Genomic DNA, 25330 nt, shown 5'->3' on the forward strand with positions numbered 1-25330 from the left:
ATATTCGAAAACCCGCAGGGTATCGATACATATTTTTATCGTGTCTATAATAAGCCGCGTAAATCGGGTGACGGAAAACGTGAAATGTGGTAGCTATTTCCGCGCATAAAATTTTTATCTGTCGTATTTCCAATTGCAGTTTCCGAACAAAGCTTATTTTAGAATCTACGAAAAAGAACTGAGTTTTAAAAATAATTCGCTGTGCTTCTATTTCAATTGTACTATAAAATGTTGGAAACGTGGTACGACTACACAATATTAGATATAGCAAACGGGCTAACCGGGACTCTTTCGTTGTTTGAAGTTTCTTCTATTTCGCCGCACGAAAGAGCCGTGGATTAATCCTCGGCATGGCGAAGACGCGGTACTCCTTCAATGTCGGCCTGAAAGGCGGCTAATCCTTCAGCCGCCGATCCCATTCTTCCTCACTTTTATTCGCGCGCACGGATTGTTCGCGCGACCGTTAGACGGAACCTGTGAAAAGTGGCACGTCTGCCAGTGTGAAGATCCGAAGCCGTAATTTATGCGTTACGCCAGTCCGCACACATGGCCAAATGTTCTCCGGATTGTCCGGCGAGTAGATATATCCATGCCCGAAGAACTCTCGTCTTCGAAAGATATTTAGAATTCCGATGGCGTACGTTGCCTTCAAGCTAGCCAGCTGATTTACACGACAGTGCGTGCAGTGCTATGTACGAGTGAGCGCGACTATGTTGAGCGTAATTTATGTTTATGCTTTTAACTTCCTCAAAATTTTGTTCAACTGTATATAAAAACTATATTCGCATCAGACTCATAAAAAATAGGAATAATATACAAAATTATGAACAACATTTATATGAAAATTTACACTTCTATTTCTTCTCTATATTGTGAGCAAATATTTTTTAAGTAAAATATATTTACGCACACCATCGTTTTTGAAGAAGTTAATTTCTCTCGTGCGACTTAAACATATCGCATGTCTGATATTCGTACTTGAGCGGTACGTTTATTTTACATGTGTATCCCACACGATGAATTGGAATATTGCCATGACTTGTACAAGATGATTCGAGTCATTGCCGATGGTGGGACGGATCATGACGACGGCGTCGTCGTGGCGAAGACGATCGTTCCAACGGACCGGAGAACGGTCGTCACAATGTAATTACGCGGCTCATAAGCGTCTATCGAGCGGATGGAGGAGCGGGAGGGGAGAGGGAGGAGAGATTACACGTGCCGTGGCGAGAGGCAGCTTATTTTGACATTCTTATCGGAGAATCAGAGTGTGGTAATCCCCGAGGCGGCGTATGTAATCTCATCCCTCTCCCAGCCCGCCCCATCCCCGGCCGAGTTTCGCTCTTCTCGGGTAAGTCCCATGGCCCTTCAGCAACCCCCGTTCCGACCTTTCCCCAGACTCTGTTTCCCGTTCCCCACAAGCGCGTTCCCAATACGCTTGATCCACGCTCGCCCTCCCGCCGTCTTCCTCTTTGCATCGTGCACGAGCCGCTAATCTACTATTAATTGCCACCACAAAACATCCCGCGTGTGAGCGTGTGGGTACGTTCGAATTGCAACGCTTCTATTTTGCGCGCTCGTCAGTATTCACGTCGTCTTCCTCGTATCATCGAATTATGGGTTTTTATTACTGCTTTTTTAATCGCCTATTAATCGCCTATTAATTGCACGACAGTAAACTACAATAATTTTAACAGTAGAAAAATAACAAAAATATATCGTTGTCAGTGATATGCAAAAAAAATTATGCAACGTAAGATAACGTTGCATATTGGACGCCTAATTCTATGTTTTCTAAGAAATTGTAAATAGAAAAGGAGTAATAATCCAGATTTCGAACTGTCGACTTACATCAACTCGACCCCCAACTTTACGGTTAAAATCAGATGTTACTCTGCGTTAAGGCAATGTTGCGTAGCGGCTCGTTTCATCTCCGCGAGTCGTCGATGTAATTGACTTATTCGAGACGAACGCGATTTATTTCCCGCGTCAGATATGCGCGAGTCATCGGTCGCGCGGCAATGGGTAGCGGCGACACGTCAGCATTTTGCAGTCGCGCAGCATCCGCGTCTCGCCGAGAGACGAGGAGGAAACGTCGCCGGCCGCCCGCGGCGACGGTCGACGCGTATTACCCATCCGTGGTAGCGCTACGACGTCGCCCTTTAACGATTCGCGTGTCGTTTAATTTAATTTGACGATCGCTCGTTAAAGTAAACGCGCGAACGAGAGACGAGGTATTAAATCTCGCACCTCCGGGCCGTTCGCGCGTGTTCACGCGCGTTCGTCCACCTTCGCTCTCGCGTCTCTCTTCTCGCTTCTCGCTTCTCGCTTCTCGCACCATCCTCGACGACGAGCGACGAGAGGAACGTTTCTTTGTTCCGTATTATACTTTCCTCTCATTCTTTCTCCCGCGTTAGCCATCCGCTCTACCATTCTCGCGACCGCCGGTAGCCATTACAATATCGTCTTTTTCACCATCTCTCTCTGCTGACACACTCTCGCAGTTATGAAAATCACAACTGCAAGTGACTGCCGTTTAGAGATCTGCTCCGGGGGACAGAGGATCTCCTATTGCACGCTACTAACTATGCATGGAAGCTCCGGTGCTCGGTTACACACGACGGGAATCTCTTTCTCTCTCGTTTTTCTTAAGGTCAAGCACCTCGGAAGAAAAATAGACGCGGCCATGGCATCCAAGATTTTTGCCTGAATCGCTTGAATACTTTTCACTTTGGAAATTGCGTCATGAAAGCACACCGGTCTACGGTAGAATCGTTTCCGTCTGTCTCGTTAGCAGCGATACCTGATCTTTTGCCAATTCGCTATTTTTGGAGTGATTTCATTTACCGCGAATCCTCTCGCGCCCATACAGAGTTACATAATGATAATATTTATTATTTAATACTATTGGAACTAATCTCCATAAAATCTCGTAGATCAACGTTGACATTATTTTACTTTCCTTAGGTAAAGCTTCTGACATAAAAAAATTTTATAAAAACAGTTAATGCAATATTTCTTCTAGCTGAGATTTACTATGTGTATTTCTCAGATTTGCGCCAGTCTCAGTGTTCTTAGCCAGAAGGAATTTGTCATTGTACAGAGAATCCTGTGAGTGATATCATCGTGTAATATTTTAATAGCATAATTATAATTGTAAATTATAAACTTTTTTTATATTAATCTGTCTCAAGCCACGTCGTACGACTTTCCTATTGTGAGCGCGATGTTAATAACTCAATTAATAACGTGGTCAATAACTTTGTTTAGACATTAACTACTGTCGGCCATTTGATTTATCCGGTATGCACGGCAATATTCATCCGCGTATCATATCGCGAGTAAGCTCGCACGCACAACGAGACCAGGAAGAGGAGTCGTATACGCTACCAACGCGTTGTCTTTTTCCGATCGTTACAGCACCGATACTTTCTTTCGTGCTCAAGGTCGCACTGACGGAAATCATTATTTAGAAGCGCGCGCGGTGTACGGTAATAGCAGTGCTCGGAGCCACGAAGACATTTCCTCATTGCTGCCGCGTATACCGTTGTTCGATAAGCGTAATGTGGAACGCGTGCGTAGATAATTGGAAAATCGACGCGCCGCGATCGAGACACTTGGCGGTCTTTATACATATTACAGTGATCGATAACGGTAAAACGATGCGTCGGCTTTACGCCGATAACATTTTAATATCGCGAATCGAAGTGCCGCTAAAAATTCACAGGTAGGAATTACGCGCGATTAATGAAAATTGAAGGGAGATTGAAGGTGTTGCCGGCGTACGAGTAATCGAGTGTAGAAATATTTAAATTGTGATAATGATGGAATAGTCATCTCATAAGTGCATGTTACGAGTTTATTCACTCGTAACTAATAACTTGATTTCATATTCCGTTATATCACGAACATATAATTACGAGAAATGAATAATTTTTCAACAGTTTGAGAAAAGCCCGAGTTTAACGTATACACATTGAATATAACGAAGATGAAGTTTAAAATGATTAATTACCTACAATTACGATTGGCCGAAGCAATTTAAACGACGCGGTTTCGTCTTTACCGAATTTCCGCGACGTAACACGAAATAAATTTAATGGCGAGTAACACGCGAAGGAAGCGCTGGATAGAGGTAGATAGGCGAAACTGGGGACGCGCCTGTACTTTTAGCGACTAAGTATACAAATATAAGCGGCGGGTCGCGCGCGTCGCTTGACGGAAGCGGTGGCACAATTTAACAATGTAAATTTAGCTTTCAGCGCAATGCAACGATACGCATGATGTACGAGCTACGGGTGTAGGAGTGCTGCGCGTGTACGAGTGAGCGATTGCAAGCGCGTTGGTGCATCCGTCTCCGATGGCATAAGCCGCGCACCGGTCCCGCGCCGCTAACATAATAAATGCAGCGCATACCCGCCGTACATGGTGTGACACGGCATCCGGCACATTGGCGAGTCGTACGTGCCGAGGGGGCGAAAAATTTCGACCGCCACGCGACGTTACCAACGAATCGCGGTCCCTACACTTGTCCTTAATTATCGTTGCACCGTGCCGAACGATGACACGCGGACGTGCGCTCCCCCTTTGCCGGATCTTCCAGTAGCACTCTCGCACACACGTGCGCTATTTCCGGCAAAGGATGCGACCGATTCGAAATTAGAAACCCCGCGTAAGTAGCGGGTTGAGCTAGGTCAGGGCCATCGTTTCGAAGAAGCGACAATCGTCATTTGAACCCACGACGTGTATATATGAAATACCAAGTTTTTTAAACGCGCCGCCGCATGCATCACACTCGAGAGTGCGTAACAAATCTCCTATATATGTAGTACTACCTTCTAAGGATAAATTTAGCCGGAGTATAAGTTTTATTTACGACCGCCGTTTACGGTGATTTACAGAGATTATTCTGTGTCACGCTGCGTTTAACGCTAAGCAATTTCTCCTCTGGTGGTATCTTACCTTGGCATCAACCTCCAGCGAGCAGCGATTTTATTAAAGATAAAGCTATCAGTAACGCATAATCGCAACTGCATTTGACGAGATAATTGAAAGTGTTACTATATACTTGTTAAATGCACGTCTGATTTTATGACGTTGCTCATGCCATCAACCGTTATTGTCACGGTTTAACGAATCCCCATGATAGAATGGCGAGATACACGATCGCCAGAAAAGAAAGTAACCAATTCTAAGCCGCGAGTAGCGTTTCGGAACGACCGCTTCTGTACCTATATATACACGCACATATTTCAGACAATAATAATTTAAACACGTGTGGGCCATACGTGCCTTCGAAGAAAACTCAAGGATAGATAGATGTAACGGGCATTTAAACCGTGTGTGTGCGTGTGTGTTTGTGTGTGTATGTGGGGCTGTTCGATTATACCTTCGAGCTTAACGTTGCGCCCTATAGGATGCTCTGCTTTCAGCGATGATGATGGAGTTGACAACACGTACTTCCTGTGCCTCTCATCTATTTTTTGTTCGTTATTATTATAAGCTTGTATTCACAGTAAACGAATCATAATTAATTGTGTATAAATTAAGTTTAGAAATATATTTCTTATAATTTACGGATTTGTTTTATATTATATTTAGCAAAACAACAAAATAAATAAGTGACTGCCAAAATTTAGGAATAACTTTTTATTTATATTAAATGTTATAAATCGTTGATATCGTTAAATATGTTGTATAAAGATTTAGTAAGAAGTTAAAAGAAAAGATTGAATAGATAATAAGTAGGTTAGCACGTTAAGGCTTCATTCATTTATCCCTTAAGAGAAAGTATCGAGAATTAAGCGTATCCACCATGCTGTATATAGACTTTAATTAAGATTACAATTAACTCTCGATAATTTGTGCGCGCGTAATCACAGTTTCGGATCTCCAAGAGCAGATCCAACGGCTCTTGATACGAGCGAGGTGGACAAGAGAATGGAGAACAATTCCTTAATGATCCGCTTTAAAGAGTAATGACTACCGTCAGCATGACGCGCGATTTCTTGATGCTTTTGTTGCAAGCTAATAATAAGATCCTACTTGTTATTCAGACGCGCCGAATGTTTTTATTTGTCTCTCGATGCACTTTCAATGACGAGATACATGCCTATAACTCATGTCATATTGTTATCGAATCGCGTAAATCGTCCGTAACGGTCTCGTTATATCTGCACGGAAACACATAAGACGACGGACATTATTTATCAGCAAAATTATTAGAACGATCAGGCTATTAGTCAGACGCGTTAAACTTAAAACCAACATGTATAAATCACTAGCTTGGCCGAGACAAATTCACCTAGATATGGATTCCAAATTTTCTCGCGGCGCGGCGCTTCGGTTACAGTGGTACATAAGTTATGTGCCTGTTTTCTGCGATGAATAAATCTATTTATGGCATGAATTTTGAGATCAGTTTTTCTCCCTCTCTCACTTCCTCCCTTCCTCCCTTGCCTATCTCTCTTTCTCGCTCGCTTGCCTTTTCTTACTCTGTTATTTTACAACATAAATTATAAGCATTATCTAATTTTACCTTCAAGAAGATATTAATAATTGCTCCTACTATTTAGTGTTAAATATAACTTTATCATGCACAGTTGCAATTAAGTGCGCCTTTCCGGCCAATCTACGTACTTGTTCACAGTGGTATACAACCACATTCCGGCAAGTAGTTCGGGAAACTTCACGGCAGCCGGCTCAACGAGCTCGACCGACCACATCGCGCGCTCTTTCCGCGACTCTTACGGAAGGATCTCGCCGAGAGTTCAGAACGAGCGAGAAACGCAGTCGAGAGCGAGAGCGAGAGCAGCGAAGGGGGTTGGGCGGATAGATACGGCAAAACGATGGAAGCGCGGCGCGCGTGGAACAGGAACGGGGAGGCGAATAAATATTCGTAGATGTAATCGCCGAAGGAAACAAGCGGCGGGATTGTTCGGCGGGAATAATTGAAAGCGCCGCTTCTTGAGCCTCTCATTCCCATTCCCGTCGTCGCTACCGCGCGGCTCTTAGCCGCTCCTGACGCCGCGCCGGTAGGCGTCCTTCTGCGCTCCCCGTTGCAGCGTTTTACTCGCGCGGCATGCAGCCGACGGCCGATCCGCGGCCGATCGCATCGCTCGCCCGTTGATCGGCGGTTTCTAACGTATGCGCAATACCCCGCGGCCAACCGCCTGTCCTCATTAACGCCTGAAACGAAGCGGCGGGCTTAACCGAGAGCGGAGAGATGGAGGCCGTAATCGGTTCATCGGTGAGAGCAATAGCGGCCAGTGTAAAGGTACGGCGGTTTCCGTGAACGCAAATATAGATCTCACGTGTGTTTGTGTTTCTCGTGCTTTCTGTATGTATGAAGGAATTAAGTGTCACCATCATCTGATATCTGATAATTCTTTGTTTGTTTCAGCATTAAATTGTTTAAGATGGACAAACATAAATTGTATACCTATTGAGATATTTTTTCTTTGAACGTATATACATATAGAATGTATTGATGTAGACGTTACATTTAATATATAAAAATTAAAAAATATATAATAAAGGTCAGTAATTTTTCCATCCAATCAAATTATTATCATTTTTTTTTTTTAGTAACTCGGTGACATAAGTATAATTATTTAAAATACTAAAGTTTCATTAATGAGAATTTTTCTAAGAGAAAAGTTGAATGCTCTTTATGTACAACGGTTTCCTGACAGAATTTCCATCTAGAAATTCCGAACGTTGAAAATCCCACGTTCACGATGCATGTGACTGTTGGATATTTCAAGGGATCCTGAAGTTCTGATGAAATCATCAAAACTTTCGGTTTCGTAACAGATTACAAGCGGATAATCCGTGGCACATCCATAGCACGACGAGCACGGATGCAATAAGGACCAAATCGCATCCCGCGAAATATCGTAGAGACATAATCGATACGTGCTTTCCGGTAGTCGGTTTAAACCCGTAATTAAATCTATTCGGATCAGCGATCTTCCAGCGATTAAAAAAAAATTCGATCACTCAAAGATCACATATAAATAATCTTTACACAATGCAATAATTACACCGAGCAACGCGTATCTACATTACATTTAAACGCAGGAACGACTCTTGGAATTAAACGACCCTCGACTTACAAAGATTGACGCTAAAATGTTCCAAAATAGAAAAGCAGCTTCTCGTGGACTCCCATAATCGTACATCATCCTTTTATCCGCTCGAGCTATCCCTACAAAGTAGACGATCCACCGCGTAGCACCTAGACTACTCGAGTTTTGGGGTAGGCTTCAATAATACAGCCGGTGGGAAATTGTGATCGAAGGATACTATTGGAAAGCGATACCTTAGCCGGGCATCTGAATAAGTGATGGAACAATATTTTTAAAACGCCTATAATTCGTGGGCCAGGCCTCGCCTCCGCCCTATGGCGGACCTGTATTTATCGGCCCGTGGAGTATAGAGACGCAGCCAAGAAAGAAGAACGATCATTTATATCGGCGGAGTGGGGGTCGCCGCCAGGAGTCTTCATCGCTTTTTACTCTACAATCGGCGTGCGAGTCGAACCGCTGGATTATTGCCACCATTTATCGTCGTCGCCTAATGTTTTAGTAACGATGTCCAGCGCACGTGCGCCTATCCCTGTTGGAGTCGTTCTTCTGGTTTACGGTATAAAATTTCGTGGGTAAAACCCTCCGGAGAGCAACCATCGAGGTCACGTGCAACGGAGAATATGTCGGATGGTTTAAAAGTAAATTCGTTTCTCGATGCAATGTGACAGAAGAGAATTCGTTTCGAACCGCACAATATTGATACAATGGATACGTGATCTCGAAGATTGGAAGATAATTGGCGTTCGCTCGCGATTGATTTATAAAATAAAAATTAAAAAAAAATGATTAAATTTATTTAAAAATTTGCCGTTAAAATATTTTCTAATTTACTACACCTTCTTATACAAATAGTATCTATATCATTGTACAATATTCTTGCAATGTATGAGCCTTTTTACGCGAACGTCATGGCTGGGAATAATACTATCTATAGAACACATATACTAATCTTTATATCGGAGAAACCACCACGCACAAACCAAATAATCCCGCGAGAAAGCAAGCAATATTCAATCGGAGAATATGCATCGACTATACGTATGCAAATGGCCGGACACGCGGCACCGATTTGATGAAAGTGTCCGATTCTCGCGGTCCACCGTTCGCTGATAAAATAAAGGGATTTATCCCGCACGGCGGACAGAACCACCACGAATCGATTTGCTCGTTTCTACTTGGAGTATGCGATACTTGAAATTCTTGGGATTCTCCTCGAGATAAGGCCTATTATTAGTCGCGGATCCGACTAAGTCCGCACCGTTTAAAAGGTGTCTCGTTCTCACGAGGCGCCATAACGACTTCAGGGGCTGCATCAATTCCGCCTATCATCCGCGGCAGTATACCGCGCACGTACTGTCCCGAGCTGTCTCTCTCGCGCGCTCGCGATCGTCACGATGCGGTACATCTCGTTAAAACTCCACCGTCTGGCCGTTTTACGATTTCGATCGACTATAAAGCTTATCTGGCTTTCTATTCGATTGGTATGTATAAAGGCGGATGGACCGACTACTTTCTCGCGCCCGCATTGGATTGTCGTGAAAGCAGGACGCACTTCTTATATACGCGCGCTCGCACATACTCGCGACGAGTCATCGTCTTTATTGTACATACGTATGTACTTCCCGTTGTGTCTTCTTGGTCGAACACAAATGTACGTTGACCAGTGCTGCCGCTTTCACAGTTTTTCTCCCAAATTTCAGAAAAAAAGATCATTCTATACATGACATCGCGCTCTATTTTATCGTTATACATCAATCTTAAAATGCAAATTTAGATTTCTCTAATTGTATAGCACGTTATCGTTGTGCATATATTGCCGAGCGTATAATTTTTTGATATTATGTATGAAGGATTTTGACGTTAATTGGCACTCATTTCGCACTGGTGTCGTTGCATTGAGGCGATATGCGTGCCGACCATAGCGAAACTCGTTCGCGCACCTGTGCGCACATGAACCCATTGCGTATCTGGAATCCCGTTTGGGCGTAACGCGTTAAGGTCACCCGTGACTATATTAACATCTCGGGGTACGTCCGTTATATTGATTGCGAGAACACAAGATATACCTGGCCTGAAACCACGCGCGCGCACATGATGGCTTACGGCGCGGCCGGAGAGGTAGCAAGCGCGGATTCCGCTGTAGCGTGCAAGCGGAAGCCTTCATCATGATTATCATCATATCTCCGCTAGACATCAAAGACTTATCTTTCCGCCTGTCTCAGTTTCTCTCTCTTTCTCTCTCTCTCTCTCGCTCTTTTCCCCTCCCTCTCTGTCTCATAGTCCCGGTCTTTCACCCTCTGCCCCTCTTCCGTGGTCTTTACGCCCTTTCTCTGCCTAGCTGGCTCTCTGTATCCCTCGACGATTTTCTCCTTCGCTCCCTGACCCTTCCACCCCGCGCTCCTATCCTCTTCCGAGCCGCACGCGTGGCTTTGGGGTTCCGAGAGATGACCATTTATAAATTACTCCCGGGCTCCTTGATATAGAATGCATCGGTTGATACTCAGCTAGCCCATTACGTAAAATTAATACATCGTTTCCTTGCAATCGATACGTTCTGTACGTGAGAGAATGTTAATGACAGCTGAGCTATCTCCCGCAAACGGTAAGTACGAAGTTAATCCTACAGCACAAAAACGGTAACGCATCTTCTCAACTCGTGCTAATCCCTAATTTGAGGAAGAAAGGTCACACAAGGTGCGATAATTATGAAATAAAAAAAAAAACACAAAATATTAACTATATACAAAGAATGCAGTTAAAAAGAACAGCTCTAAATCCATTGTCCGCCTCGCGCGACTCTATGTTCCTAGCCATGCGGTTCTCAGCCCCGGTTATAAGTCGGAAGAATAACATTATAACGCGACGAAAAAAAGAGGGAGATCTAGAGAAGTAGAAACACAGAGGCTGTGTGGCAGGAGGAGAAAAGAGAGCAAGGGACAAACACATGTTGCACACTCGCTCGTCGTCGGTTGCTGATTCCTTCACTCGCAGAGGGAGAGAGAGAGAGAGAGAGTTCCTCTCTTCGGCTTCTCTCGTCGCGACGCGTAACGTAAGACTAACAACACAATGGAAGCAACAGCTGCATGATAGATGGTGGCTGCTGGATCGAGCGACCGGTCGGCATTGCCGATTCTGACGCTCTTTCTTCGGCCCTGGGCCTGACTCTCTTCTTTTACGCTCACGGGCCAGGTCGTTATCGGTCAGCCCGCAGTTCGCGGAAGCGTGACGAGGAAGTACGTCACGCAGGAATCTGACGCTTGTAACTCGACGGCGTCGCGTCGCTCGACACATATCAGCGTGGGTTTGTTTATCGGCCGAAAAAGACCTTCTGGAAGACATCTGGCCGGGAGAGTGTTCACCGATATGCGTCACGCCTTATTGTGGGCCAGCTTCTTCAATCGCTCGGCGATTTCTCGAGATCCCTTTTAGCCCGTGATTTATGGAACCGATATGATTTACACGACGCGAAGCACAAGGAGTAAGTGGCCTACTGCTGTCTATTGATAGACACGAGCGTTTGTGATACCTCGCGATAGAGAGTGCGCGAAATAATACGCGAGAATCATAATAGCCCTCGCTTATCTGTCACAAACGATTCCGTCGAAATGCTCCGTGGTATTTTCAGACGGAAGAAAGTGCACGATGACGGAGCAAGCTTTATATGCACCATATGCAATGACTGTGCAGAGGAGACGTACCTGTGTATCAAGTACCTGTGCGGCATTCGTCTTATACATCAATACACACTAAACAACAAAGATTAAAATAATAGAAGCGAGTTTATCGATGAGCGCAATTTGCATTATGGCGTGGACGGCCGGCAGAGAATAATGCGCACGCATATAAGATACAAGGAGCGCTACCGGTGCTCGCGATGGGCTTGCTTGCAGCCAACGCCAACGATGCAGTCTCCAATTAGCTTCTCATTGAACCTCGAAAGAGGAAGGAGCGGAACAAGGGGCCGGTTCGTCGCCGGCCGCTCCGTGCCCGCGCGGCCATTCGCGGACGCCATTGTCATCCATTTGTTCATACAAATCCCTGACTATAATCATTTAATGCCCACATTCATCGTGGCCGCGGCATTGTGCTGTCGCTGGTGCGTTAGTCCTTGGCACGCATGCGTGGTCGCGTCCTCCGACAAGGAGCTTAGGGCCTTAAGACGAGCTTCGTGCGACCGTACGCAGCCGCCGCGATGCTGATCCCTCTTCCGTCTCGTCTCTCCCTCGGCGAACACGTGTATCGGAGTGTGCACGTGTATGTGTGTGATTACACGCAAGAGATCCGACGTTCCGCCGTATCGTCGAATTCAGGCCGCTCGCACCTTCCGCGACCAATTAATCTCTGCCGCTGGAAATCCCTCGTGCCTTAAACGGCAGGCCATTGTGACGTCTTCCTTCGGCGACCAGTGGGTGGTTCACGCCTTTGAAGAGTGGTACCCGTGTTTCTGATTGTCGATTCGATGTGCCACACGTGAGGATTTGTATAGGAGCAGGCATATGTATATTTCTTGAAAATTTTCTGGCGCGACAGCAGAAGCAAATAATACATAAAACGTGAACTGCTCTTTGACGTCTGTCTTTAAAATAACTGGAAAAATATGTCTGAATAAATAAGAACCAGTTTAACTAAAGTAAATGAAATATAAATAAATATATATAAATAAAATTTTTGTAATTTATGAGTATGTCATATTATTTTCAATTTCTGCTGAGTTCATAATTTCATGAAATCCCGGATCGATTAGAAAAATATCGGATTTAATTTTAATCGATTTAGCCAGAGCGCTTCAGTGCCAATAAATCTATTACAATGAGATCTTCCGTTTTTCTCGCGCCGCGCCGCGCCGGCCACCGGTGGTCGGCCGTGATACTGACGTTACGTTTTCGAGATGCTCCACGCTCACAATGGATAATACCTCGCGGGCATCGCGCTTTTAGCAGCAATCTAACGGCACTCAGTGCGCGTGTGTGTTCGTATGCGTGTGCACACGGGGCCCCGGGACCAGAGATAGCGTTGACTGAATACCACACGCACACCGAGCGTGCGAGCCGTTGCTCTTTGTGGGACGCTCAAAGAGCACAATGTCCATAGTCCGGAGCCGACAATAGGCCCTCCACAACTGGTTAATATCAAGGTTGTTTGAAGGGTAGCCTCCGATCGCGCGCCCGTGTGCACACGCGTGAACGTCGCGGTGTCCTCCTTGTCCTCTCATGATGCGCGCTCTCGTGAGAGTGTAGCATTGTGTCCAGCGAGCGCGAGGATAAAGGCGAATCTCGCGGACGCCGACCGACTTCGTCGCTCCTCGCAGAGTACATCCGCCTGATGATTTTTAACGAATCGCAAGGAAAGAGCCGTCGCGCGCGGTGTCCCGTGATTTCTCCCGGCAGCTACGACCTCGCGCTTTCTAATGACACGTTACATTTTGCACTATATGCTTCGCGCATTTCGTACAATGGGCTTTATCGTGAATTCGCGCCGCAAAATCTTGCGTTACGACATCTTTGTTGCTACTGAATTTTATTGATGAGTTCGTTAAAAAGTAAATATGCAGATAATTTTCCTTAGCAAAAATGTGATTGAAAATGATACCTTTCTTTATGTTTAACTTTAAATAGAAAATTATAAATAAATAATTTTTAATATCTAGCAGCGTTTGTTCGAAAAGGCTTTTGATAGCAACAAGCTCGTACTTTTCTTATCGATTATTATTTAGTATAGAACACAATCATTATACCTACATTGTCTGCACAGTAAATATTTACACGTTTGGCATATTATATGCGTGCGTATGTAACCGATTGTATCGACGTCAATTGCGAGCTAATACTTTCTCGGCAGTTTCAATAGGATAATTTAACAAAAATGAAATTATGTACGCATCGATGCATGCATAATTTGGCTTTATGGAAAACAGATCAACATGTTTTGCTGCTGTTCACTAAGGAATGCGGTGTCAGTTGTCGCAACACTTGCGGCTTGTAATTGTGAGACGTATAGCGTATGGTTTTTACTGATTAATTGATAGTTTAACAATTATATGCTCGATCGATTGCATCACGTTACTGCTGTTAAGATAGCATCGAACTCAAGGCGTACTCATAAATCTGTATCAATTCAATATATTAATTTTCTTGCAAAAAAGTACCTACTTATAGAAATTTATGTTTCCACTGATATCGATGCTGGTATAGCTTGCTGTCCGAAAAATGTCCTTGATGTCTAAGGACGACAAGTTTACTGGCGGTCCACTCGAGTGGAGGGAAACCGAGCAGAGAAGGGCTAATTAAAAAGCATATGGTCCCCTTAAAAAGAAAACTCTCTCGTTCTTTTGGTCGATTTTGTAAACAACAAATAGCATTTGCACGCACGATAAAAGGGTAGGAAACTAGGATGAATGAAACGCGGAGATGTAGACAGGGAGATTATTGTCTCTGGGGAGCAGTCAAAGCAGGCGATGTCCCTGTAATAATGATCTGGATATCAAACCACTGCGATACTCTTTGAACTTTGTTCGAATTGCCGATGACGGGAATAATAAGGCTTGAAATTACTAGTACAATCCACTTATTTTGATTCTATGTAATAGCATTTGTAATATATTAAAAAATTTTTTTTTAGAAATCTGTATCAATATTAAATTATTAAAAATTTTTAACATATTATGTTCCTTAAGATTCCTAATTATTTTACTTGATAATTGCAATTAATATACAAGAAAGAATATTAATCGTTTAAACATTAAAAAAAAAATTTTATATGTCACTTTTATCTTTCTTTAAATAGCAAAATTTTCATATTTATTTTAGAAATATTTAAATATGTGTTCGTACTGAGATAAGTATGCACAGCAAATGAATTTTGCTATAGGCAACAAGTGAGATTGAGTTTACAGTTCTTTGATTATCAAGTTCCAACATATAATAATGCTGAGATTTGAGAGCCTGTTTTATGAGTACGGGGGTGTTACCGTTAAACAAATGCGTCATGTGCGCCTTGATGCGCTTGAGTCTGAAATTGCCAGGTTCGCGAAAAAGGCTACAATTACATGTAAATTTATGTAGAGCGGCACGTCATTAAGATCGCGGATTACGAAGCAGTGATTGTAAACGCGTGCTGCGCGAGGTCATACGTGACCTTCGCGTAGGTATAATTGAGCTATTATCCACTTGATGCTTTACTGATGAGTTCTTATACGTAGAGCTTTTTTTCTCTTGATCGACATTTAATTCTGAATTAAGATTATGAATTGTCGATCATATAGAATACGCGTAAATGTCAAACTATCGAGATGAAATACTTCTGCAATCTGAATTAGATATGTATAAAACCGTTTAAATGTTTCTAACAATAAGTTATCATTTTTGTAAGTTAATTAGCCCTTTTTATTGTTATATCGTGACAATGTTATGCCAAACTACAAATATTTTTTATACAATTGCTTCGAGTTGCTGGCCGATCGTACGAGGTTCCGCGCTCGTTTTTTTATTTTTTTTTATTTCGCGTCTGCCGTTATCAGAGGAAAAACGCAGCGCCACGACGCGTCGTGTCGCATCATGGGGATGACAAGTCGGTCCCGTCCTCCCCGAGGGAGCAGCAATTTATAAATAATTGAGCCGAGTCCGGTAAAAAATGAATTACGCGTCCCTGTACAATATGAGGAGTTGCTTTACAGTAAAACGAGGAGGGGACCCGCGAGACTTGCGGCATCGACGTCGCAGCTCGATGCTGCTGCGGGGTGACTACCGAGGAGGATACAGCGGCATCGAGAAAGAGAGGGTAACATAAGCCGCATCAATTTTGCAATTGGAGAATTTTATGTTCGCGCGGGCTCTATATATTATGGAGCGAGCTTTCGCCGCGACGCCTATCCACCGCGCCTCGACCGACCATTTGGTTCTTGGGCTTGCGCCTTTTCTTTTTTTTTTTTTTATTCGTGGTCCTCGTCGAATTGGGGACCAAACAGTTTTGTCTCTGCAGCTCGTTTGCTGAATATTTGATACTGGCGAGAATCGAGCGAGAATCAGAGAATATTGGATATATTTCGTAAAATATGATCGCCTTTTTTGTAATCAAGTGAGATCTAATATATACACGGAGAAAATTTTATAGTAAATATTACTATGGTGTCGCACTAGCTGCGGACCATCGAGGAATTTCAAGTTAAAATACTATAATTATTGTTTTAAAAACGATTAAATAACGTAATTTTTACCATAAACATAGTAATTTAACTTAAAATTCCTCGATGGTCCGCAGCTAGTGCGACACCATAGTAATATTTACTATAAAATTTTCTCCGTGTAATTTAGTATTATTTTTTAATTATAAAAATGACAAATGACGCTGAATAAAAAAAGGGAGAATATGTGTTGCATGTTGCATATATTATCTTTCATAAGTGATTAATAATTCATCATCATTATAATTATTAATAATGCCACTAGTTAATGATCAATATCTCTCAGTAATCACTTAGCAATATTGATCAAATGACATGTATGTTAAGAAACCATTTTCAATTTAAAGCTGAAACATTGTATGCTTCTATTTTTTGCCACTTCGGTATTAATATGCTGACATATCGTTTTTATATCATCCACATTTTTTACAATTATCGTATTATGAATACAAATAATGCATTAATATGACTTATAATAAAATATGTTTATATTATAAAAAACAGAGAGAAAAGAGATATCTCTCTATATTCCTTTTAAAAGTCCTAGAAACCATCTATAAATGATGATTATTTACGCTTGATGGAGCTGAGATATGAAATTTTATAGATTGCAATTCTTTCTTTGGAGGCGAGTTTTTAAAAATAAGAGTTTGCATTGTCGTCCAACCGGTTTATGATTACGAACGACGGGCCAACGTTCGAATCATTATGAAAATATATAACACAAAAATAATATAACACTATTATCGTCATCATATATAAATAATGAAATACGTCATCAGGATAAAAAAATACTTTGCAGAAAAACTGAATATTCCATAAAATCAACTTTTTTTAATATGCCATCTCGATTAAAGCTGTGATATATGTTCGACGTTTAAAAGTTACGTAATACGCAACATAAAAAAACGATTTGATAAAAAAACGTATTCTAAAATTCAATTATTATGAATGTATCTCTAAATTAAAAATAATTTCGTTTTATGTAATTTGCATCGCACTACATTTACGGAAAAGCTGACTCCGTATTTTAATTCTTACAAATATAATCTTATAGAGCACAAGATACCTTCCTCCGTCGGCCCGACTGAAATTAAGGAAACAAATATCACAGAAGCGCCGGAAGATAAAAGGAAAAGTAATACGATGCAATTCGAAAGATAAAGTCGGTAATGCTTTTGGCTTTCGCGCAAACATCGTTTTAATCCCCATTTCAACAAAGTCCCAGGCAGAAAGGACCGGGAAGTTATATCCCTGCAAAGAGAAACAGCGCGAAAGAGGCGTCGGGAAGGGAGAGGAGGAGTAGCGGGTTGAATCGAGGCGAGTAATCAGGGAGACATTATTTTCCCTTTGAGACCTCCCGTGTTTTATTACGAAGGAAAACGTATAATCCGCTTGTGCAATTCGGCCGACCGAGCTCGTCCCTGTTTCGTTCTTAGTTCGTCGATCATTCGCAATTGACGTGCTCGATGGAATCCGGCGCCACGCTCGAATACTGGTCGAGGGGTGCGCCGATCTTTAGTTTTCCTTTGAATTTATTGACGAATTCAACGAAGGAACGATGAAAAGATTTTGACGTGCAAAATGCTAAAGCAAGAAAACGAGAAATATTGCCCGCAGCCCGGCCGATCCCGTCTCGATAAAAATAAATTCTTGCATTGATTTGATACGATATTGGTATAATAGCAAAGTTTACTAATTATGCGATAACGCTGCTTTATGAATCTCCGTTGTAACGGTCCTCGAACGTCAATCTCAAGCTTTAAGCCGGAATCGCCCGAGATCTCTGTCGCGACGTGGAATTTTTATTCTCCATGGCGTTCCATTATACGCGCCGAAAAAATACTGCCCCTTCGCCTCTTTCTTTCGCGGCCTCGCTCATCGCCCGGAGAATAACATTCGCACTTTACGATTATGCTTGCCTACTTTTTTTTTTATCAAGGAGGCCGGCTCTCTCGGATCGGCGTCAACAGCAGATTCACGATCGGCTGTTCCACGCACACGGGCCCCGATTAAAGTCGACAACGGCCGCTATGGGTCACCACGCTGAACGGCCGGCGAGTTCCGCATAAATCGAGAATTAAATAGACAAGCTTCCCAGGATCGGCATAATCTCGCGAGAGTGTGTTAATCCTTGGGCGATGTATTCTAAACAATCTGATTCTTCGATGCCGCTAATCCTTCTTTTTTTTTCATTATACTCGAACAGATATATGCGCGTTTGAAATTATTTCGGCAAAAACAATAAATATAAATAAATGTTAATTTTGAACAAACATGAATATTAAGTCATGTGCTATTTTATTTATTTAAAACATATTTCCTTCATTAAGCTGAGAATAATATTTTTATATTATTCTCAGAGAACACGAGGCTTAAAGGAATAAATTATTGAGTATAATGAGTGCAAAAAGATATCGCGAACATCGCAACAACAGCATGGCGTGATGTTATTTCTACTCGGATTCATATTTTGCTTGATATTTTTGAAACACCATTTGTGTCACTTTAACGACCATACGGTGACCGGATGTCGTAATGACGTACCGACAAAAGCGCGCGTTTCAACTTCTTTTTCTTCTTTTCCTCTCCGCAAGTCGGTTCGCTTGCCTCTGTGTAGCTCTATCTACAGCATATATTCTTAATGCATTCTTCGCATATTTTCAATTCGCTTTTGTTATTCTGACTCGCTGTCTGCAGGCAATTGAGATTTTCAAACGCACAGAGTTCTATCGTATGTCATCGAAGCGCGACATTCTTAAAGCATTTGTTGTTGCCAAAAATTTGAGTTATCGATAATAATGCGTGATGACTAATGCTCGTGTTTTCGAACGAAGATAACAAAGATACCTTTTTGTATAAAAATAAAAATGTTGCAATAAAAATCGCGCGCCGTTTCATTTTGGTCCATACTGTATTTCACAAACATATGGAGTGTTTTGTCGCGTTTCTCCAGCTTCTTTTTTTCCATAAGATAAGATAAATGGACAGATTCTATGTATCGTCTTCTCTCTCCTTTTTCACTTTCTCACGCAAAGCGACTTTAATAATTGTTAAAGGAAGGAGCACACCAGAATTATGACTAACAAATGCCAAAGAAAATATCATTTTTTGCTATAGTTTACGAGCGTACCGGGATGACTTCTTTGTGATGCTCCTCGCGACCAGATTGCTCCCAATTTAATGCTCGCGGCTCCGACCCGCTTTTTTTCGCCGAAGAAACGAAGAAATAAAATTAGCGGGAGCGCCGGAATTTGCTTCGTCGGACGTCGCAACATACGTAATCGCGAATCATCATTGTACTATTTGCACAAAGGAACGATAAGATTAAGCGGCTCTCTTTCCCATCGTCGAAAATCTCGAGCTAAACGTGCAACATTTTATCGTCGCCTTGGAAGATACGCTGATACTACAGGTTTATTGACAAGTGTGAGATGGAACGACGATACCGGAGTACTCGTAGCTACGCGCTATTTACTTAGCGTTTTGCCGTTGGTAGCGGCATGTCAATATCGCGCCGAACGCGACATCCGTATCCGAGAATGGGAAACCGATGTTCGAGAAATCTCATTATGTGAATTCGCATTACGTCATTGCATGCCAAAAAATGTTCGCCATTAAAAAGAAACAAAAATAATATAACATCTCTAGATCTAAATATTACAAAACCGGATATTTCTTACGACGATGTCGTACAACATGGACAATCAAAATACGATTAAATCGTCTTCCGCGCGCGATGGAACGAGGACCGTCAACAATTTTTTTTCTTTTTAGTTATCCGCAAAATGACAGCCATTCGGTAGGTATCCATCAGCAATCGTCCAATAAATCGAACCGTGCCCGCGAATTTCCCGTTCTCGCAATGGACGGTAATTCAATTTCGTTTACGCAATTTCGCGCGTTCGCGAGTGGCGGAGCGATCGACGACTCAACGGGTGTCCCGATCGTTTCCCGCCGTTTTCAACGTTTCCTTGGTGGTGTGCAAATCGCCGCGCGCGAATCGTAACTCGTTCACCACCTACGAGAGATCGGCGAGAAACGTTTCCTCTCGCTGAACTGACCGCCGTACGGCGATCGCAATCTTCCGCGACTCGCACGGTCCCGTAGCGATTCGTTGCGCTTGTAAAGTGATCGCGATTGTACACACCATGACTGAAAGTGATCTGCTCGTTAAGTATCGCGGACGCCCGAGAAAGACAGCGCTTGAAAAGTGAGGGAGAGACGGCGAGATCGCGATCGAGAAAATAACGACGATATACCCCCGACGACATACGCGCGATTAATGGCGAAAGTCGCGAGCGCGACCGGGAAGAAGGTTTGCTCTCGCCACGCTTCTTGTCTGGAGTCGATCTTGCGCGAGCGACGGCGGAACTTGGATGTTATGTAAGCTCTTAGTAGCTCGCTTCCGCTTTGTCGTAATATAATATCAACAGAAATTACCACTGGCGAGACGGATTGCAAGTAAAAGTTCGTTTCCCGTAATATGTCGTGTGATGTACAGAATGCTCTGCCGTTACTATAATACTAATGAATTCTTTGAATAAAGATTTTTCACTTGTGAGATTTTTTGATTAGGCCATTTTAGTGCAATTTAGCAACTTCCAAATATTATGTATATCTTTGTCGTCGAATGCAGAATTAAATATATATAAAATAAAGCCGAATACATAAAATTTAGCAGTGATTAAGAATTAAATTATCTATTGTCTATTTATCAAAATTTTCAAATTTATCTGATAATTAAACCGTAAATCAAGTTTTAATTAAAATGTTTCTTATAAATTAAAAAGATTTCATTAATAGAAATGACAATAATGACACAGTATACTATGTATAACTAACAATTAGGAATTATTAATTGGATCTTTGCGGTTTGTTTTTGCTAGCATAATAAGCGTATAATTAAACGCTAATATAGTTTTACATACCCAATCGATTCCATTTCTGACAATAGATAAGAATCTGAATGTTCGAATGCGCGCAATAAAAAACGCGAGAAATATCCAATCCACAAAGTCACACCTCACAAAATAGTACTTCCGCTTAGATCGCCGTCCTGAAAACGTCCGATAATCATTATTCTCGTAATCGTATCCAGCGTATGAATTTGGCGCCAGGCCGGATTTTCCGTTTTCACGACGACACCCCGTATATCGCTTGGGAAAATAAATCTTGTGGACACTCACCGGGAGGGAGACTGGACACTGGAGGCTGTCACCGGACACGGGTTGCAGCGACTGCAACAGATCGCGTGCGTGAAAGAGAGGACGGCCATCAATGGCTGCATTATACAATACTCGGTGGTAGTATATACGGCAATACATGTTTGCCGGCGCGTAGTGCGCGAGTGTGCGTACGCGCGTTCGCGTGCACCTTACCGTGTATGTGCGCACACCGAAGACGCGTACATGTGTGCGGGCACATACATGAGTATATAGATACCACCAAATGGGTCCACACGGTCCGAACGGGGCGTGCTGTGCACCGCGCGCGGCAGGTATTGCCGCCAGGAGAGGCTCTCCGGCGCGCATAACCCGTTCACGAACGAGCGAGAGACGAACGGATGAAACTATCCGTGAGCGACGAGGAGAAACGATATATGCGTGCTCCACCCTGTTCTTGGGTTTACTTTTCGACGAGTATTTCGCCGATTAGATATCGCTCTTTTGCAAACAACTGCGTTGCGAGTGCGTTCGATTATTGTACATCCTCATCTCTTTTTCTCTCTCTCTCTTTTTCTCGCTCTTCGTGCCTCGCTGCTCTCTTCCTCTCTTTCATGTATTTATCGCCGCTCGATGCCGTCATATACGTGTACTTCGTTTCTGCGCCCCCTTTTCCCCTTCCTGTTTCCATCGCGAAAATCTCTCCCTTCTTGCTCGTCCATTCTTCTTTACTTTCTCCTTCCATCTTTCGTTCTTCGTCTCTCTTTTGATCCCACTCGACCGGATCGACCTGTTCATGTGTACAGCCGCAATAACTATATCCAGCCCGGGGTCTTTTTTAGGCGTTAGGCCGTTCTTACGCAGCTTGAAAACGAATTGACTTATTGTAAAACCGTGTCCCGCCGTCCGTAATTATCCGCGCGTGCCTGTGTGTAAATACTTGGACCGAACATCAAGTAGTCAAGTATACGGCGTGTATTTTTCTCCCTTGTCATTATGCCGTCACGTGCGCGACTCTAAGCAAATCCTATTTTTCGCGCTGATCATCTTGAGTAAAATCATACACGTTCGTATTGTCAAACGAACGATTCGAAGGAATCAATTGCCGCAAAAGCCAATCTTGAGTCATATTTACGAGCGAAATATAAATTATTTCGATAGCATATCAGTAAAGAGAAGTGAGATATCATAGGTTCCTAGCATGACAATTCCTTTCACGGAACGAAAATTATTGTCCTAATACTTCAATAAAAAGATATCAATCTCATTTCTGCTAGATAAAAACTGAGAGAAGTAGACGGGTAAAAAATATTGTGGATTCTAGAATCCATTTGATGAGTGTAACAGGAAGTGCGGATTTATAAAGTTAAAAAATGCCATTATATGATTACGTTAACATGATTTCAATTGAAATACGCTTGTAACTATATGCAGGCGCAACGGCTCGGTATAATGGATACGTGTCATATTCGCGAACATGCTACACGGAGGTATATCGCTAGGGGAAGCATCGCCGATAAGTCTCATTGGTTTGTAGTCAGACTGCGGCGATAGATTTCATAGTAATGTTAAAGGTCTTTATGGGTTCCATTAAGTCACATTGTACACGGGCGAATAGCCGCGTCCCGAATGAATAAGCACAATAAGCAGGTGCCGTTTGACTCACCGGGTTCGAATCTCCTTCCAGCTGATCGGGTTTACGGCCGTATCGACCCCGTCCACCGTCGTACAATTATGGCGAACATCAGGAAGCGCACGATCCTGCGGACAAGAAAGAATCTTGGTCAGCTTGACGAATAATGCGAAACGTCATTCCGCGCCGTTTAACCTTTGACAAACATTCGCGTGTAACACATTTAGAATTACATCCTCTAACGTTCTCACATATTATCTATTATTTCTACTTTTATCACTCGTGCGGATTGTTACAACTGGTTCTCAAACCTTGTTAAATTTCTGATCCGATCACACGGAATAGTCACTGACGTTGAAGGATAGCGATAATCAAATTTCACCGTCGTTGCAGAATTAAATTCTGCATCAAGTTATTTGTATCATGCGCACTTTTTATATCAATTTTAATTATTTTATTGTACGATCTTCATGATATAATATATTTATTGGATGAAAACTAGAAGACTCGGTATGAGACACGTGCCAGCGTTTTGTTGGCCATAAATCAGCGAATTCCGGTTTAATGTTACACAACTTGAACGGATCGGGATTGTTCAAAGCGAAGAAGACAAAAAATAAATTTCAAAAATGCATGGTTGCAAGATAACAAGAGATAACAATGCATAGGCGTATATTCTTAAGTCACTTAAGTTAATAGACAGAAAACACGATAAGATAGAACTATTAACCATCCCATCCATCTGTACAAAAAGTAAAGAGAGTAAATGTAATAAAGTTCATAATTGAAAGAGTAAAAGAAAATAAATAAAATGTAGCGTTGATCGATTTCTCTCTCGATTTCAATCTTAAATCACTTCATTACGAACAAAAGATTAAAGATAGATAATCAAAACACTTATATTGCAACAATTTTTATTTTCCGTAATATTGTTAGACAATTATTATACCTGCGTAAAATTTCGAAAATATATGCGATAACTTCGAACGTGAATATATAAGGAGGTCATTAAAGCGTCATAATAGCTTCCATTCAAATAATGACAAAAAAGAAGACGTCCCGTTAAACACTATCTAGAATTCGTTATATCGGGGTCGAAGGATTGGCGATTTGCGGTTGGTTACCCACGGATACGAAAGATCCTGGGAGAAGACAAAGAACGATGATTCAGAGGTAGGAGGAGAGAAGAACCTGGTAGATGACACGAGATTCCTACGAAGGTAGGTACTACGTCATTGTCTTTTTCTTCTCCATTTCGCTGTTCTCCTTCTCTGTCTTTCTCTCCCATGCACCTTCTATGGTTTAACGTTTTAGACTTGAAACGCCGGCATTCCTGCAGTCGCATGGAATCCGACGATGTTAAATGAATCGTCTTGAGAAAATATAATGTCCACTAAACATTCTTCTCTCTTCCTCTTTTGTAATTTATAACCGCGTAAAAATCAACTAAGTATCTGACAAATGTTTGATGTCATTTCATTAGATATATAGTACAATTATAGTAAAATATCATAGCTAGATGAAATAATGTTTTATTAAGCAGCAATTTTTTAATGAAATATCCCTCCAACTCTTTTTATTTTGCATATGTAGTAAAATGACGTCAACTCTTTGTCACGTCAAGTATTTAAGTGAACACGATTAGTGTCTCAAAACCTACTAATTATAACAGACTTTTATTCAGTTGTTTATATTATTAACACATATTGTAATTGAGAATAATATTTGTTCATATTATATTTAATTTTAGAAAACAGATTTCTTGTATTAAAATAACTTTCAAAAAGAATTAAAATTTTATTTTACGCATAAAAGTTCGATAAGAATAATAAAAAGATTTCATCATTCGATTTAGCGAACGGAAGTCGTTGGCTATTAGGCACACCTTTCTCGAAAACTGGTAGAATCATATCGTTTTTCATTCCGGAAGATCGCAGGTAGCGCCCCGCTCTATCAATAGACCGGTTGATCAATTCGCAGGCGCGTCGGCGAGGTTTACCTGTGGCACGTGTGGGCGTTCCTGGGTAGCAAGCAGCCGTAAAGTCGTTAAGTAGCCACTTCGGACTTTAGAATCAGGAGGTGATGGATCATTAGCCCTGAGGATCTTTCCGTAACCTACAGTCTCTGTCGAACCAATAGTGGTTACATGCTTCGACAGGATACCACCGTGAAGCATGTAATCGTTCAGCCGAGTTTCAACCATCCGTGAAGTAAAAACGATGTCCGCGCGATCGTGACGTTGCTAAATCGTAACGCGAATTAA

The 25330-nt window shown here is 42.3% G+C and overlaps 1 protein-coding gene across 1 annotated transcript in view; it reads right to left on the reverse strand.

Annotated features, from left to right (window-relative positions):
* The window catches only part of Sox102f (transcription factor Sox102F), a 139263-nt gene that overhangs the window by 86763 nt on the left and 27170 nt on the right, over window positions 1-25330 (reverse strand). The window contains exon 2 of the mRNA XM_071780462.1: window positions 23101-23195. The gene's annotated coding sequence lies outside the window, so the exon portion shown is untranslated. The remainder of the gene's footprint in view (window positions 1-23100; window positions 23196-25330) is intronic.

This window comes from Temnothorax longispinosus, chromosome 6 (genome assembly GCF_030848805.1).
Source record: "Temnothorax longispinosus isolate EJ_2023e chromosome 6, Tlon_JGU_v1, whole genome shotgun sequence".
NCBI lineage: Eukaryota > Metazoa > Arthropoda > Insecta > Hymenoptera > Formicidae > Temnothorax > Temnothorax longispinosus.